Raw genomic sequence first — 14,624 nt, 5'->3', positions numbered from 1 at the left:
CCGTCTTGGCCGTGATTGTCTCTTGAGGGTCTAATAAAATGATGGAAGTTTAAACACTTAAAAAAACTATATATGTGTGTATATATATATATATATATATATATATATATAAATATATATATTCATACATATATATATGTGTGTATATCTATATATCTGCATATCTATACCTATCTATCGATTGATACAGAGCAGGGCCCTGTGGGGCTCTTGGGCACTAAGCCTTTCTGAGTCCCCCATTTCTTTGATTACAGGAAATAGCCTTCATTCAGCCTCCATGACTTTCCCTGAGTTCCAGTGGGCAGATTCAAGCAGTTGTTAATTAGGGAAGGGAGGCGATGCGAGTCAAGAGAGAAACAGTCAAGAGACACAATAGTGCAGCCTTGGGGCAAGGTCCTGGTTCCCCATCAATGGATACACACAACCATACCTTTGAGCTGTTTTGCAGATACTGAAATCCCCTCCAGGTGGGAAGTGCTAACAAGTAATGATGGTATGCTTCCCACAAGCATGTAGACCCCAGACCAGTTGGAACCTGAAGGTTGATGATGCTGACTCCTACTTAGCTCACTGCCAACCAACCACTCAGAAGAATGTCCACAAGCTGATCACACCCCATTACTGTAAAACTTCTCACTACCCTCTCCAAGTTGGGACACACGGTTTTGAGGGCATTAGCCTGCTGTGGCCCCCTTTGCCTGGCAAAGCAATAAAGCTATTCTTTTCTACTTCACCCAAAACTCTGTCTCCAAGATTTAACTTGGTGTCGGGGTACAGAGGCCGGATTTGGCTTCAATTTTGGTGCACAGCATGGGACTGACTTAGGGACAGTCCCAGGTCGGGGTTGGGGGTCCCTTGGCTTGATCGGACGCTCCGAGGTTTTCTCCATGCCAGCCTCTTTCAAGAGAGCGGAAGGTTGGAGAATTCCTTTAGAGGCCAGATCGCCTGGGACTCTTGCCTGGAAAGGCCAAGCCCCAGTTTATCCTGTCCGCCATCCTGGCAGCTGGAACTCCAAGGCGGGAGTAGGGCAGAAGAGGGACCACCCTAGCAGCTGCCAAGGCCATCTCTGCCTTGAGGACATTCCTCTCTTCCTCCCCCCTCACTGCCCTGGACTTCCTATTCCAAGGAATTATTTTGGGGAAACAGAAAAGTAGCGTTTGGGATGTTACGACACCTCTGCCAGTGTTTTGGTAAGCCCCCTCAGCTTGCATGCTGAGGCCACTTGGTTTGGTCTGTTTGGCGAACCTCTGGTTCCCGTTTGGGGATTTTTCCATTAGGAAGATCCAAGGCCACCGGGTTAGAGGGAGTTGGAAGCCAGTTTGAGCCTTGGGCTGTTTGTTTCTTTTTGTGTGTGTGTGGCTTCTGTTTGGCTGGCGAGGATTCTGGTTTTGCTTTCCATTTTGTGTGTGAGGCTGTTTAATTCGACTCAACATGGGAAGCGCTTCTTCTTGTATTCCATCTGATAGCCCCCCGGGAAAATTTTGGCAGATTGGTCGACCTATAACTATGAATCTATGACTAAAAAGAATAAGGTTCTATTGTAATTCTGTTTGGCCAAAGTATATTCTTAAAAGTGAGGAGAGGTGGCCTTTGCATGGTGGCCTAAATTATTATACTATTCTTCAGGTAGAATTGTTTTGTCACAGGAATGGAAAGGCTGGGAATTCTCTCCACTCCATCTGGGCTAGCCACTCTGGGCTCCCTGAGAGCCAACTCTGGGTTTGTTCTCTTTCAAGAACTGACCCAATCTATTTGCAAGCCTTTCTCTGGGAATGGAAGTGGAATTTTTAAACTATACCTCCTCTGATATTCTGTCTGTGTGGCCGTAGTTTATCTGTTGTTTGTGTTTTTGTGGATATTGTTTTGGGGTAAGCCACTCAGGCTTGCACAGGATGGGAAAATTCTACCCAATCATTGCAAGCCATTTTGAGTTCTCAGTCTGGGAGTGGAAATGGAATCTTTGGGCTACACCTTGTCTGATCTTTTGTTTGTGGGACCGTGTTTGTTGTTTGTATGTGTGTGTGTCAGTACTTATATTGACTGGTCGAGATGTCTTTGCTAAATAACAGGGATCACATGAGACAATACCAGGGAATCCTTCCCTGTTGTGTCAGGCTTTGCCTGTGGCGGAATGCTGGTTGGGATTTTCCCTTTGGGACAAGTTCTGTTCCAGAGTTCTGTTCCATCTTGTAACCGCCCCTCGCCCCCCAGGGTATTGTTACAAAACTGCGAGAGACCACTGTGCCCAGACCCTCAGGAATACTTATCTTATCTAGACTATCTCTAGAAAAAAAAAAAAAAGGTGGGGGGCAAAGGGGGGAAGCCTTTTTATTTTTTTTATTTTTATTTTATTTTATTTTATTTTTTTTTAACATCTTTATTGGGGTATAATTGCTTTACAATAGTGTGTTAGTTTCTGCTTTATAACAAAGTGAATCAGCTATACATATACATATGCTCCCATGTGTCTTCCCTCTTGCGTCTCCCTCCCTCCCACTCTCCCCATCCCACCCCTCCAGGCTGTCCCAAAGCCCCGAGCTAATATCCCTGTGCCTTGCGGCTGCTTCCCCCTAGCTATCTACCTTACTACATTTGTTAGTGTGTATATGTCCATGACTCTCTCTCGCCCTGTCAAAACTCACCCTTCCCCCTCCCCATATCCTCAAGTCCGTTCTCCAGTAGGTCTGCGCCTCTATTCCTGTCTTATCCCTAGGTTCTTCATGACATTTTTTTTTCCTTAAATTCCATATATATGTGTTAGCATACGGTATTTGTCTTTTTCTTTCTGACTTACTTCACTCTGTATGACAGACTCTAGGTCTATCCATCTCATTACAAATAACTCAATTTCATTTCTTTTTAAGGCTGAGTAATATTCCATTGTGTATATGTGCCACATCTTCTTTATCCATTCGTCCGATGATGGGCGCTTAGGTTCTTTCCATCTCCGGGCTATTGTAAATAGAGCTGCAATGAACATTTTGGTACATGACTCTTTTTGAATTATGGTTTTCTCAGGGTATATGCCCAGTAGTGGGATTGCTGGGTCATATGGTAATTCTATTTGTAGTTTTTTAAGGAACCTCCATACTGTTCTCCATAGTGGCTGAACCAATTCACATTCCCACCAGCAGTGCAAGAGTGTCCCCTTTTCTCCACACCCTCTCCAGCATTTATTGTTTCTAGATTTTTTGATGATGGCCATTCTGACTGGTGTGAGATGATATCTCATTGTAGTTTTGATTTGCATTTCTCTAATGATTAATGATGTTGAGCATTCTTTCATGTGTTTGTTGGCATTCTGTATATCTTCTTTGGAGAAATGTCTGTTTAGGTCTTCTGCCCATTTTTGGATGGGGTTGTTTGTTTTTTTGTTATTGAGCTGCATGAGCTGCTTGTAAATTTTGGAGATTAATCCTTTGTCAGTTGCTTCATTTGCAAATGTTTTCTCCCATTCTGAGGGTTGTCTTTTGGTCTTGATTATGGTTTCCTTTGCTGTGCAAAAGCTTTGAAGTTTCATTAGGTCCCATTTGTTTATTTTTGTTTTTATTTCCATTACTCTAGGAGGTGGGTCAGAAAGGATCTTGCTGTGATTTATGTCATAGAGTGTTCTTCCTATGTTTTCCTCTAAGAGTTTGATAGTTTCTGGCCTTACATTTAGGTCTTTAATCCATTTTGAGCTTATTTTTGTGTATGGTGTTAGGGAGTGATCTAATCTCATACTTTTACATGTACCTGTCCAGTTTTCCCAGCACCATTTATTGAAGAGGCTGTCCTTTCTCCACTGTACATTCCTGCCTCCTTTATCAAAGATAAGGTGTCCATATGTGCGTGGGTTTATCTCTGGGCTTTCTATCCTGTTCCACTGATCTATCTTTCTGTTTTTGTGCCAGTACCATACTGTCTTGATTACTGTAGCTTTGTAGTATAGTCTGAAGTCAGGGAGCCTGATTCCTCCAGCTCCTTTTTTCGTTCTCAAGATTGCTTTGGCTATTCGGGGTCTTTTGTGTTTCCATACAAATTGCGAAATTTTTTGTTCTAGTTCTGTGAAAAATGCCAGTGGTAGTTTGATAGGGATTGCATTGAATCTGTAGATTGCTTTGGGTAGTAGAGTCATTTTCACAATGTTGATTCTTCCCATCCAAGAACATGGTATATCTCTCCATCTATTTGTATCATCTTTAATTTCTTTCATCAGTGTCTTATAATTTTCTGCATACAGGTCTTTCGTATCCTTAGGTAGGTTTATTCCTAGATATTTTATTCTTTTTGTTGCAATGGTAAATGGGAGTGTTTTCTTGATTTCACTCAGATTTTTCATCATTAGTATATAGGAATGCCAGAGATTTCTGTGCATTAATTTTGTATCCTGCTACTTTACCAAATTCATTGATTAGCTCTAGTAGTTTTCTGGTAGCATCTTTAGGATTCTCTATGTATAGTATCATGTCATCTGCAAACAGTGACAGCTTTACTTCTTCTTTTCCGATTTGGATTCCTTTTATTTCCTTTTCTTCTCTGATTGCTGTGGCTAAAACTTCCAAAACTATGTTGAATAAGAGTGGTGAGAGTGGGCAACCTTGTCTTGTTCCTGATCTTAGTGGAAATGCTTTCAGTTTTTCACCATTGAGGATGATGTTTGCTGTGGGCTTGTCATATATGGTCTTTATTATGTTGAGGAAAGTTCCCTCTATGCCTACTTTCTGGAGGGTTTTTATCATAAATGGGTGTTGAATTTTGTCGAAAGCTTTCTCTGCATCTATTGAAATGATCATATGGTTTTTCTCCTTCAATTTGTTAATATGGTTTATCACATTGATAGATTTGCGTATATTGAAGAATCCTTGCATTCCTGGAATAAACCCCACTTGATCATGGTGTATGATCCTTTTAATGTGCTGTTGGATTCTGTTTGCTAGTATTTTGTTGAGGATTTTTGCATCTATGTTCATCAGTGATATTGGCCTGTAGTTTTCTTTCTTTGTGACATCCTTGTCTGGTTTTGGTATCAAGGTGATGGTGGCCTCGTAGAAGGAATTTGGGAGTGTTCCTCCCTCTGCTATATTTTGGAAGAGTTTGAGAAGGATAGGTGTTAGCTCTTTTCTAAACGTTTGATAGAATTCACCTGTGAAGCCATCTGGTCCTGGGCTTTTGTTTGTTGGAAGATTTTTAATCACAGTTTCAATTTCAGTGCTTGTGATTGGTCTGTTCATATTTTCTATTTCTTCCTGATTCAGTCTTGGCAGGTTGTGCATTTCTAAGAATTTGTCCATTTCTTCCAGATTGTCCATTTTATTGGCATAGAGTTGCTTGTAGTAATCTCTCATGATTTTTTTTATTTCTGCAGTGTCAGTTGTTATTTCTCCTTTCTCATTTCTAATTCTATTGATTTGAGTCTTCTCCCTTTTTTTCTTGATGAGTCTGGCTAGTGGTTTATCTATTTTGTTTATCTTCTCAAAGAACCAGCTTTTAGTTTTATTGATCTTTGCTATCGTTTCCTTCGTTTCTTTTTCATTTATTTCTGATCTGATTTTTGTGATTTCTTTCCTTCTGCTAGCTTTGGGGCTTTTTTGTTCTTCTTTCTCTAATTGCTTGAGGTACAAGGTTAGGTTGTTTATTCGACATGTTTCCTGCTTCTTAAGGTGGGCTTGTATTGCTATAAACTTCCCCCTTAGAACTGCTTTTGCTGCATCCCATAGGTTTTGGGTCGTTGTGTCTCCATTGTCATTTGTTTCTAGGTATTTTTTAATTTCCTCTTTGATTTCTTCAGTGATCACTTCATTATTAAGTAGTGTATTGTTTAGCCTCCATGTGTTTGTATATTTTACAGATCTTTTCCTGTAATTGATATCTAGTCTCATGGCGTTGTGGTCAGAAAAGATACTTGATACAATTTCAGTTTTCTTAAATTTACCAAGGCTTGATTTGTGACCCAAGATATGATCTATCCTGGAGAATGTTCCATGAGCACTTGAGAAAACTGTGTATTCTGTTGTTTTTGGATGGAGTGTCCTATAAATATCAATTAAGTCCATCTTGTTTAATGTATCATTTAAAGCTTGTGTTTCCTTATTTATTTTCATTTTGGATGATCTGTCCATGGGTGAAAGTGGGGTGTTAAAGTCCCCTACTATGAATGTGTTACTGTCAATTTCCCCTTTTATGGTTGTTAGTATTTGCCTTACGTATTGAGCTGCTCCTATGTTGGGTGCATAAATATTTACAATTGTTATATCTTCTTCTTGGATCGATCCCTTGATCATTATGTAGTGTCCTTCTTTATCCCTTTTAATAGTCCTTATTTTAAAGTCTATTTTGTCTGATATGAGAATTGCTACTCCACCTTTCTTTTGATTTCCATTTGCATGGAATATCTTTTTCCATCCCCTTACTTTCAGTCTGTATGTGTCTCTAGGTCTGAGGTGGGTCTCTTGTAGACAGCATATATAAGGGTCTTGTTTTTGTATCCATTCAGCCAATCTGTGTCTTTTGGTGGGAGCATTTAGTCCATTTACATTTAAGGTAATTATCGATATGTATGTTCCTATTCCCATTTTCTATATTGTTTTGGGTTCGTTATTATAGGTCGTTTCCTTCTTTTGCATTTCTTATCTAGAGAAGTTCCTTTAGCATTTGTTGTAAAGCTGGTTTGGTGGTGCTGAACTCTCTCAGCTTTTGCTTGTCTGTAAAGGTTTTAATTTCTCCATCAAATCTGAATGAGATCCTTGCTGGGTAGAGTAGTCTTGGTTGCAGGTTTTTCTCCTTCATCACTTTCAGTATGTCCTGCCACTCCCTTCTGGCTTGTAGGGTTTCTGCTGAGAGATCAGCTGTTAACCTTATGGGGATTCCCTTGTGTGTTATTTGTTGTTTTTCCCTTGCTGCTTTTAATATGCTTTCTTTGTATTTAATTTTTGATAGTTTGATTAATATGTGTCTTGGCGTATTTCTCCTTGTATTTATCCTGTATGGGACTCTCTGTGCTTCCTGGACTTGATTAACTATTTCCTTTCCCATATTAGGGAAGTTTTCAACTATAATCTCTTCAAATATATTCTCAGTCCCTTTCTTTTTTTCTTCTTCTTCTGGAACCCCTATAATTCGAATGTTGGTGCATTTAATGTTGTCCCAGAGGTCTCTGAGACTGTCCTCAGTTCTTTTCATTCTTTTTTCTTTATTCTGCTCTGCAGTAGTTATTTCCACTACTTTATCTTCTAGGTCACTTATCCGTTCTTCTGCCTCAGTTATTCTGCTATTGATCCTATCTAGAGTACTTTTAATTTCATTTATTGCGTTGTTCATCGTTGCTTGTTTCATCTTTAGTTCTTGTAGGTCCTTGTTAACTGTTTCTTGCATTTTGTCCATTCTACTTCCAAGATTTTGGATCATCCTTACTATCATTATTCTGAATTCTTTTTCAGGTAGATTGCCTATTTCCTCTTCATTTGTTAGGTCTGGTGGGTTTTTATCTTGCTCCTTCATCTGCTGTGTGTTTTTCTGTCTTCTCATTTTGCTATCTTACTGTGTTTGGGGTCTCCTTTTTGCAGGCTGCACGTTCGTAGTTCCCGTTGTTTTTGATGTCTGTCTCCAGTGGCTAAGGTTGTTTCAGCGGGTTGTGTAGGCTTCCTGGTGGAGGGGACTAGTGCCTGTGTTGTGCTGGATGAGGCTGGATCTTGTCTCTCTAGTGGGCAGGTTCACGTCTGGTGGTGTGTTTTGGGGTGTCTGTGGCGTTGTTATGATTTTAGGCAGCCTCTCTGCTAATGGGTGGGGTTGTGTTCCTGTTTTGCTAGTTGTTTGGCACAGGTTGTCCAGCACTGTGGCTTGCTGGTCGTTGAGTGAAGCTGGGTGCTGGTGTTAAGATGGAGGTCTCTGGGAGATTTCCACTGTTTAATATTATGTGGAGCTGGGAGGTCTCTTGTTGACCAGTGTCCTGAAGTTGGCTCTCCTACCTCAGAGGCAGAGCCCTGACTCCTGGGCTGGAGCACCAAGAGCCTTTCATCCACACGGCTCAGAATAAAAGGGAGGAAAAGTAGAGAGAATTATTAGAAGTATGAGGAAAGAAAGAAGGAAAGGAGGAAAGGAAGGAAGGAAGAAAGAAGCAAAGAAGGAAAGAAAGGAGGGAGGGAGGAAGGAAGGAAGGAAGGAGGGAAAGAAGGAGAAAATGTAGAGAGAATTAGTAGAAGTATGAGGAAAGAAAGAGGGAAAGGCGGAAAGGAAGGAAGGAAGAAAGAAGCAAAGAAGGAAAGAAAGGAGGGAAGGAGGGAGGGAGGGAGGAAGGAAGGAAAGAAGGAGGGAAAGAAGGAGAAAATGTAGAGAGAATTAGTAGAAGTTTGAGGAAAGAGAGAAGGAAAGGAGGAAAGGAAGGAAGGAAGAAAGAAGCAAAGAAGGAAAGAAAGGAGGGAGGGAGGGAGGGAGGAAGGAAGGAAGGAAGGAGGGAAAGAAGGAGAAAATGTAGAGAGAATTAGAAGTATGAGGAAAGAAAGAAGGAAAGGAGGAAAGGAAGGAAGGAAGAAAGAAGCAAAGAAGGAAAGAAAGGGACGGAGGGGGGAAGGAAGGAAGGAAGGAAGGAAAGAAGGAGAAAATGTAGAGAGAATTAGTAGAAGTATGAGGAAAGAAAGAAGGAAAGGAGGAAAGGAAGGAAGTAAGAAAGAAGCAAAGAAGGAAAGAAAGGAGGGAGGGAGGGAGGGAGGAAGGGAGGAAGGAAGGAGGGAAAGAAGGAAAAAAGACAGAAAGAAAGAAGATACAGTAAAATAAAATAAAGTATAATATAGTTATTGTACTAAAAAATATTTAGAAAGAAAAAAAAAAAAAAAGAACGGATAGAACCCTAGGACAAATGTTGGAAACAAAGCTATACAGAGAAAATCTTACACAGAAGCATACACATACGCATTCACAAAGAGAGGCAAAGGGGGAAAAATCATAAATCCTGCTCCCAGAGACCACCTCCTCAATCTGGGGTGATTCGCTGTCTAAAGGAGGGAGGGAAGGAAGGAAAGAAAGAAAGAAAGAACGAAGGTAAAGTACAATAAAGTTATTACAATTAAAATTAATTATTAAGAAAAAAAATATTTTTTTTAAAAAAAACCATGGACGGATAGAGCCCTAGGACAAATGTTGGAAGCAAAGCTATACAGAGAAAATCTTACACAGAAGCATACACATACACGTTCACAAAGAGAGGCAAAGGGGGAAAAATCATAAATCCTGCTCCCAGAGACCACCTCCTCAATTTGGGGTGATTCGTTGTCTAAAGGAGGGAAGGAAGGAAGGAAAGAAAGAAAGAAAGAACGAAGGTAAAGTTCAATAAAGTTATTACAATTAAAATTAATTATTAAGAAAAAAAAATTTTTTTTTAAAAAAAAACCATGGACGGATAGAGCCCTAGGACAAATGGTGGAAGCAAGAGTATACAGACAAGATCTCACACAGAAGCATACACGCACACATTCACAAAAAGAGGAAAAGGGAAAAAAATCACAGATCTCGCTCCTAAATTCCCCCTCTTCAATTTGGGATCACTCCCTGTCTATTCAGGTATTCCACAATGCAGGGCACATCAAGTTGATTGTGGAGCTTCAATCCGCCGCCTCCGCGGCTGCCGGGAGAGACCTCCCCCTCTCCTCCCTGCTCTCACAGCTCACAGGAGCTCAGCTTTGTACCCGGCCCTGCCCCTGCGCGCAGATCGCTGGAGGGCGTCTGTTTTTTGCTCAGACAGGACGGGGTTAAAGGAGCCGCTGATTCGGGAGCTCCGGCTCACTCAGGCCGGGGGTTGGGGGTTGGGGGATGGGGGAAGGAGGGGCACTGCGTGCGGGGCGGGCCTGCGGCGGCAGAGGCGGCGTGACGCTGCACCAGCCTGAGACCCCCCGTGCGTACTCCCGGGGAAGTTGTCCCTGGATCCCGGGAACCTGGCAGTGGCGACCTGCACAGGCTCCGCGGAAGAGGGGCGCGGAGAGTGACCTGTGCTCGCACACAGCCCCCCTGGTGGCGGCAGCAGCAGCCCCAGCGTCTCCCGCCCGTCTCTGGGGTCCGTGGTTTCAGCCGCGGCTCGCGCCCGTCTCTGGGGCTCGCGCTTCCCGCCGCGGCTCGCGCCCGTCTCGGGGGCTCGTGCCCTCAGCCGCGGCTCGCGCCCGTCTCTGGAGTTCCTTTAAGCCGCGCTCTTAAATCCCTCTCCTCGCGCACCAGGAAACAAAGAGGGAAGAAAAAGTCTCTTGCCTCTTCGGCCGGTGCAGGCTTTTTCCCGAACTCCCTCCCGGCTAGTCGTGGCGCACCAACCCCTTCAGGCTATGCTCAAGCCGCCAACCCCAGTCCTCTCCCTGCGCTCTGTCCAAAACCGAAACCCGAGCCTCAGCTCGCAGCCCCGCCCGCCCCGGCGGGTGAGCAGACAAGCCTCTCGGGTTGGTGAGTGCTGTTCGGCACCGATCGTCTGTGCAGGAATCTCCCCGCTTTGCCCTCCACACCCGTCGCTGTGCACCTCTCCGCGGTCCCGAAGCTCCCCCCTCCGCCTCCTGCAGTCTCCGCCCGCGGAGGGGCTTCCTAGTGTGTGGAAACTTTTCCTCCTTCACAGCTCCCTCCCACTGGTGCAGGTGCCGTCCTTATTCTTTTGTCTCTGTTTTTTCTTTTTTCTTTTGCCCTACCCAGGTACGTGGGGAGTTTCTTGCCTTTTGGGAGCTCTGAGGTCTTCTGCCAGCCTTCAGTAGGTGTTCTGTAGGAGTTGTTCCACGTGTAGATGTATTTCTGGTGTATCCGTGAGGAGGAAGGCGATCTCCACGTCTTACTCTTCCGCCATCTTCCCCCGTCTCTCGGGAAGCCTTTTTAAAATCAAGCGGAAAAACTGAGATTTCTGGTTGTCTTTATGTAAAAGTTAACTTGTAAATGAGCTCTATTTAATTCACTTAAAATCAAGCACTTACAAATTCAATCTAAATGTGTAGAAAATGGCCAAGATAAATTTTGGGACCACATGATCTGGGGATTATTCAGTACTGAACTGATATTTGCTATTGAAGGTGGCTTAAGCTTGTTGGTTTGATTAATATAGACATTTCTTTAGAGTTATCAGTGTTAAGTAATGCAAGTGAGATAAGAGCTTTTGGGTAAAACTCTTTAGGAATAATTGTTTTAGGAATGTGTACTTAAGAATAATCTTTTCAGCTGCTTGGTAGCTTAAAAATTTAGAGTTAAGTTAAATGATGGAAGTTTATTGAATAGGTAAGTCATTTCCAAATAAAATATTAAGATACTGAAACATTAATTAGTGAATGTTGGCTTCCCTTGGCAGAGAGGAGACTGAAGGTATTTAGGAATCTAAAGGTATTTGGTGCCACCCTGGGATATTCTCCATAAGAAAGCACATGTTTTTAGAATTGTGCATGGTCAGGATTTTCTAAGATTGGATTATTAAATCTAGTTAGGTAGATGGATTTTGTTGGGAGTGGGCTAGAGCAAGACCAGATTCAGATTCGGTTTCTCCCTTCAAAGTTTTCTTAGAATACTGCTTTTGATGACAGCTCGTGAGTTTCTTTGCCTTTAAGCGATCTATATTTGCTTTTGAAGTCTCTTCACTTTGGTTAAATGAAATAAGTATTGTGTGACAGATTCTAAAAGTTCTTTCAACCTCCAACTAACGTTAAGATGCTTTAGAAGGCCGAGGCATCTCAGAGAGAAATATTTAATTAGTATGTTAAATTACATGGCATTCCTAAAAATCTAGTATGTCCTTGTAAAATGTTATCAGTCGTAATTCTAGTTATTTAAAAATGTTGCACGTTACAGCAATAACTAAATTTCTTTTTGTCAATCCCATTGTGATCAAATGTTTAACCATGACTTTTTAAGTCTATGATTTGTAGACAGTTATTATTTTGTATTTTGATAAATCTCAGGTTGTACTGGGAAACTGGGTAAGAAATTAAAAAAAAAAAATCCTAAGGGAAAACTTGATGGTTTCATAAAAAGTTAACAAGAGGATTGGTTACTAAATGAACTGGTGAATATGGTTATAATTTTTATGGGTTTTGTCTGAAATGTTACTGGCTTTGATCTGTGTTTTCCAGATATAGGAAAAAAACTTCCCCTCAAGTTGGTTATGATTTGCAACAATTTGGTAAATTACACCTCTGTGAGTAAATTTGAGATATTTTTCTTTTCCCTCTGCCTGTTCCCTTCAAAAATTGGAGACTCTTGGATTCTGAGCAGCCTTATCAGGCGAATGAGAAAAACTGTCTCCTGGCATGTGCAGAAATCTTGATATTTTGGGGACCTCTAAAAGAGAGAAATCCACCTAGGCAAAATCTGATGGCAGGCCTTTGATATGGCTTTCTTGGCCTTGAGAGGCCTTTTGGAAATTTAGTCTGAGACTTCTTCTGAGGAATTACACCAGAGTCAATGTGGAAGAACCTATGTGGTCAATGGACCAATCTTATTTTAGAAACAAATTAGTCTTGGCTATACTTGATGAACATGGGGGCAATTTTAGAAAAAAATTATGTTTCACTGAATATTAAATTCTAGTTTTGTTAATTAATGTCTGTGCTTACCAAGACTTGCTTCCCAGATAGTTCCTTGTGGTTATGTTATCTTGTTCCAAAATTTAATTAAATTGTCGGAAGAACACTCTAAGTTTGTTTCTGAAGCCTAACTTTGTAATCAGTCTTTGGATAAAGATCAGATGCTCCATGATCTACAACCAGGAGATTAACACCAGGTTATGTTCATTCAAATTTAAAGGGTCACTTATGTTGGGGACAATTAAACCCATACTAGGGATAACCAGACTAGTAACACTAGGAAACTGGGCTGGGTGCCTTATGGATAATGCCAATATATAATTTCCCTTAAAGATAAGGATTGGTACAGAACAGACTAAGTCAGAAGACCTGGGATATACTGGGCTGCCCCTAATGGAAGTTCTTAACTTATATTCTGAATTATGACCTTACTAATCTGCTAGCTATATTGCCTGTTTTGCAAAATTGTTGTTTCTTGCATTATCAAATGTGTGACTGAGCCTCTGATAAAATGATGATGTATAGTTCCATATGAGATCAATGATTGTAACAGTGTAACTAGATATGGGAAGAAGCAACAAGAGGGAATAGTTTCCTGGACCATAAGAGACTAGGAAGACAGGTGGCCCAGAGACTTTTGGTTACTAGTAAGGCCTAGTCCAGTAAGTAATAGCACATTGAGTGGCCTATCAGCAAAATCTTTGCCAGACCTGGGAATGAGCATTCCTAGCACCGTGGGACAAAATGGTCATGAAATGCCCCGCAAACCATGGTCAAGTTTATGATCCTGAAGGGGCTCTGCCAACTGCAAATTGCCATCTGCCTCTGCAAGGAATAGGCCAATGGCCACTGTGGCCACTGACCTTCAACACCCCCTGAAAGGAATTCAGGGTGGAGATCAGGAATGAGTCACTCTGCTCTGAGAAAAACTGGCAGAACAGGGCTTTAGATAGTTAGATATTTTCAGAAGATTTTATGAGCCCAAATTCTTGCATCTTCTCATATCTAGAAAAGCACTGAAATCATTAACGGTGACATCTGCTTTGGCCATTAAGAAGAGAAATGCAATTGGAAGTCAAAATGGAGGAGCTGTTGGTTCAGACATATGGATGTGATTTCAGACATGTTCCTATATTGCTGAGAGCTTGAATTTTCTGAGCTGTGTCAGACCTAGGGGATGGCACCAGCCAATCTCAAAACAGTGTCCACTGGTAACTGCAACCTTATAGTTTCAAGGTATCCCCTTGTAACTATTAAACTTTTTAGACAATAAAATTGCTTTAGATCAGATATTAACAACAAAAGAGGAGACATATTTAATGGCCAATGGCTCCTGTTATATATATCTGAATACCATATCAGAAGTTAAAACCTAGTTAGATAAAATTAGACAACTGGCTACCTGGCTACAAGTCTCCCTTAAAGAGCCAGGTCCAGACTGGGTTTCAGGCTTAAATTCCCAGGGGATTGAGACCTTAATCATACTAAACTCAGATCCAGGACTTGGAACTCAGTAATATTTCCAACTCGGTGTCCCAAATTGAGGCAGGACTATGCCCCATTTCAGCTGGAATTAGCCAGAGCAGTTGTCACCCTATTCCCTAAAAGATTCAGGGAAGGTTAAAAAAGGGAGATTAAAACCAAGTCCCTGGGCTTCCCTGGTGGCGCAGTGGTTGAGAGTCCGCCTGCTGATGCAGAGGACACGGGTTCGTGCCCCGTTCCGGGAAGATCCCACATGCCGTGGAGCGGCTAGGCCCGTGAGCCATGGCCGCTGAGCCTGCGCGTCTGCAGCCTGTGCTCCGCAACGGGAGAGGCCACAACAGTGAGAGGCCCGCGTACCGCAAAAAAAACCCCCAAAAAACAAAAAAAAACAAAAAAAAAACCAAGTCCCCTGAAACCAAGTTCCTCTGCTGAGTTTATGATTAATGTCTCTATCCAAAACAGTTATTCCCTTCCTTGTCCAACATCTGTTCTCAAGATTGAGGAATATCAAAGAAAAGGGGGGATTGATACTGAGTATGGCCCTGTGGGGCTCTCGGGTACAAAGACTTTCTGTGTCCCCCCATTTCTCTGATTGCAGAAAATAGCCTTCATTCAGCCTCCATGACCTTCTCTGAG

General features: G+C 41.9%; 1 protein-coding gene across 1 annotated transcript in view; it reads left to right on the top strand.

The window, feature by feature from the left end:
* CDS1 (CDP-diacylglycerol synthase 1) overlaps positions 1-14,624 on the top strand; it is an 83,608-nt gene that overhangs the window by 25,480 nt on the left and 43,504 nt on the right. The window lies entirely within an intron of this gene.

Source organism: Phocoena phocoena, chromosome 5, assembly GCF_963924675.1.
Source record: "Phocoena phocoena chromosome 5, mPhoPho1.1, whole genome shotgun sequence".
NCBI classification, from domain to species: Eukaryota; Metazoa; Chordata; class Mammalia; order Artiodactyla; family Phocoenidae; genus Phocoena; species Phocoena phocoena.
This window is presented reverse-complemented; position numbering and strand designations above follow the sequence as displayed.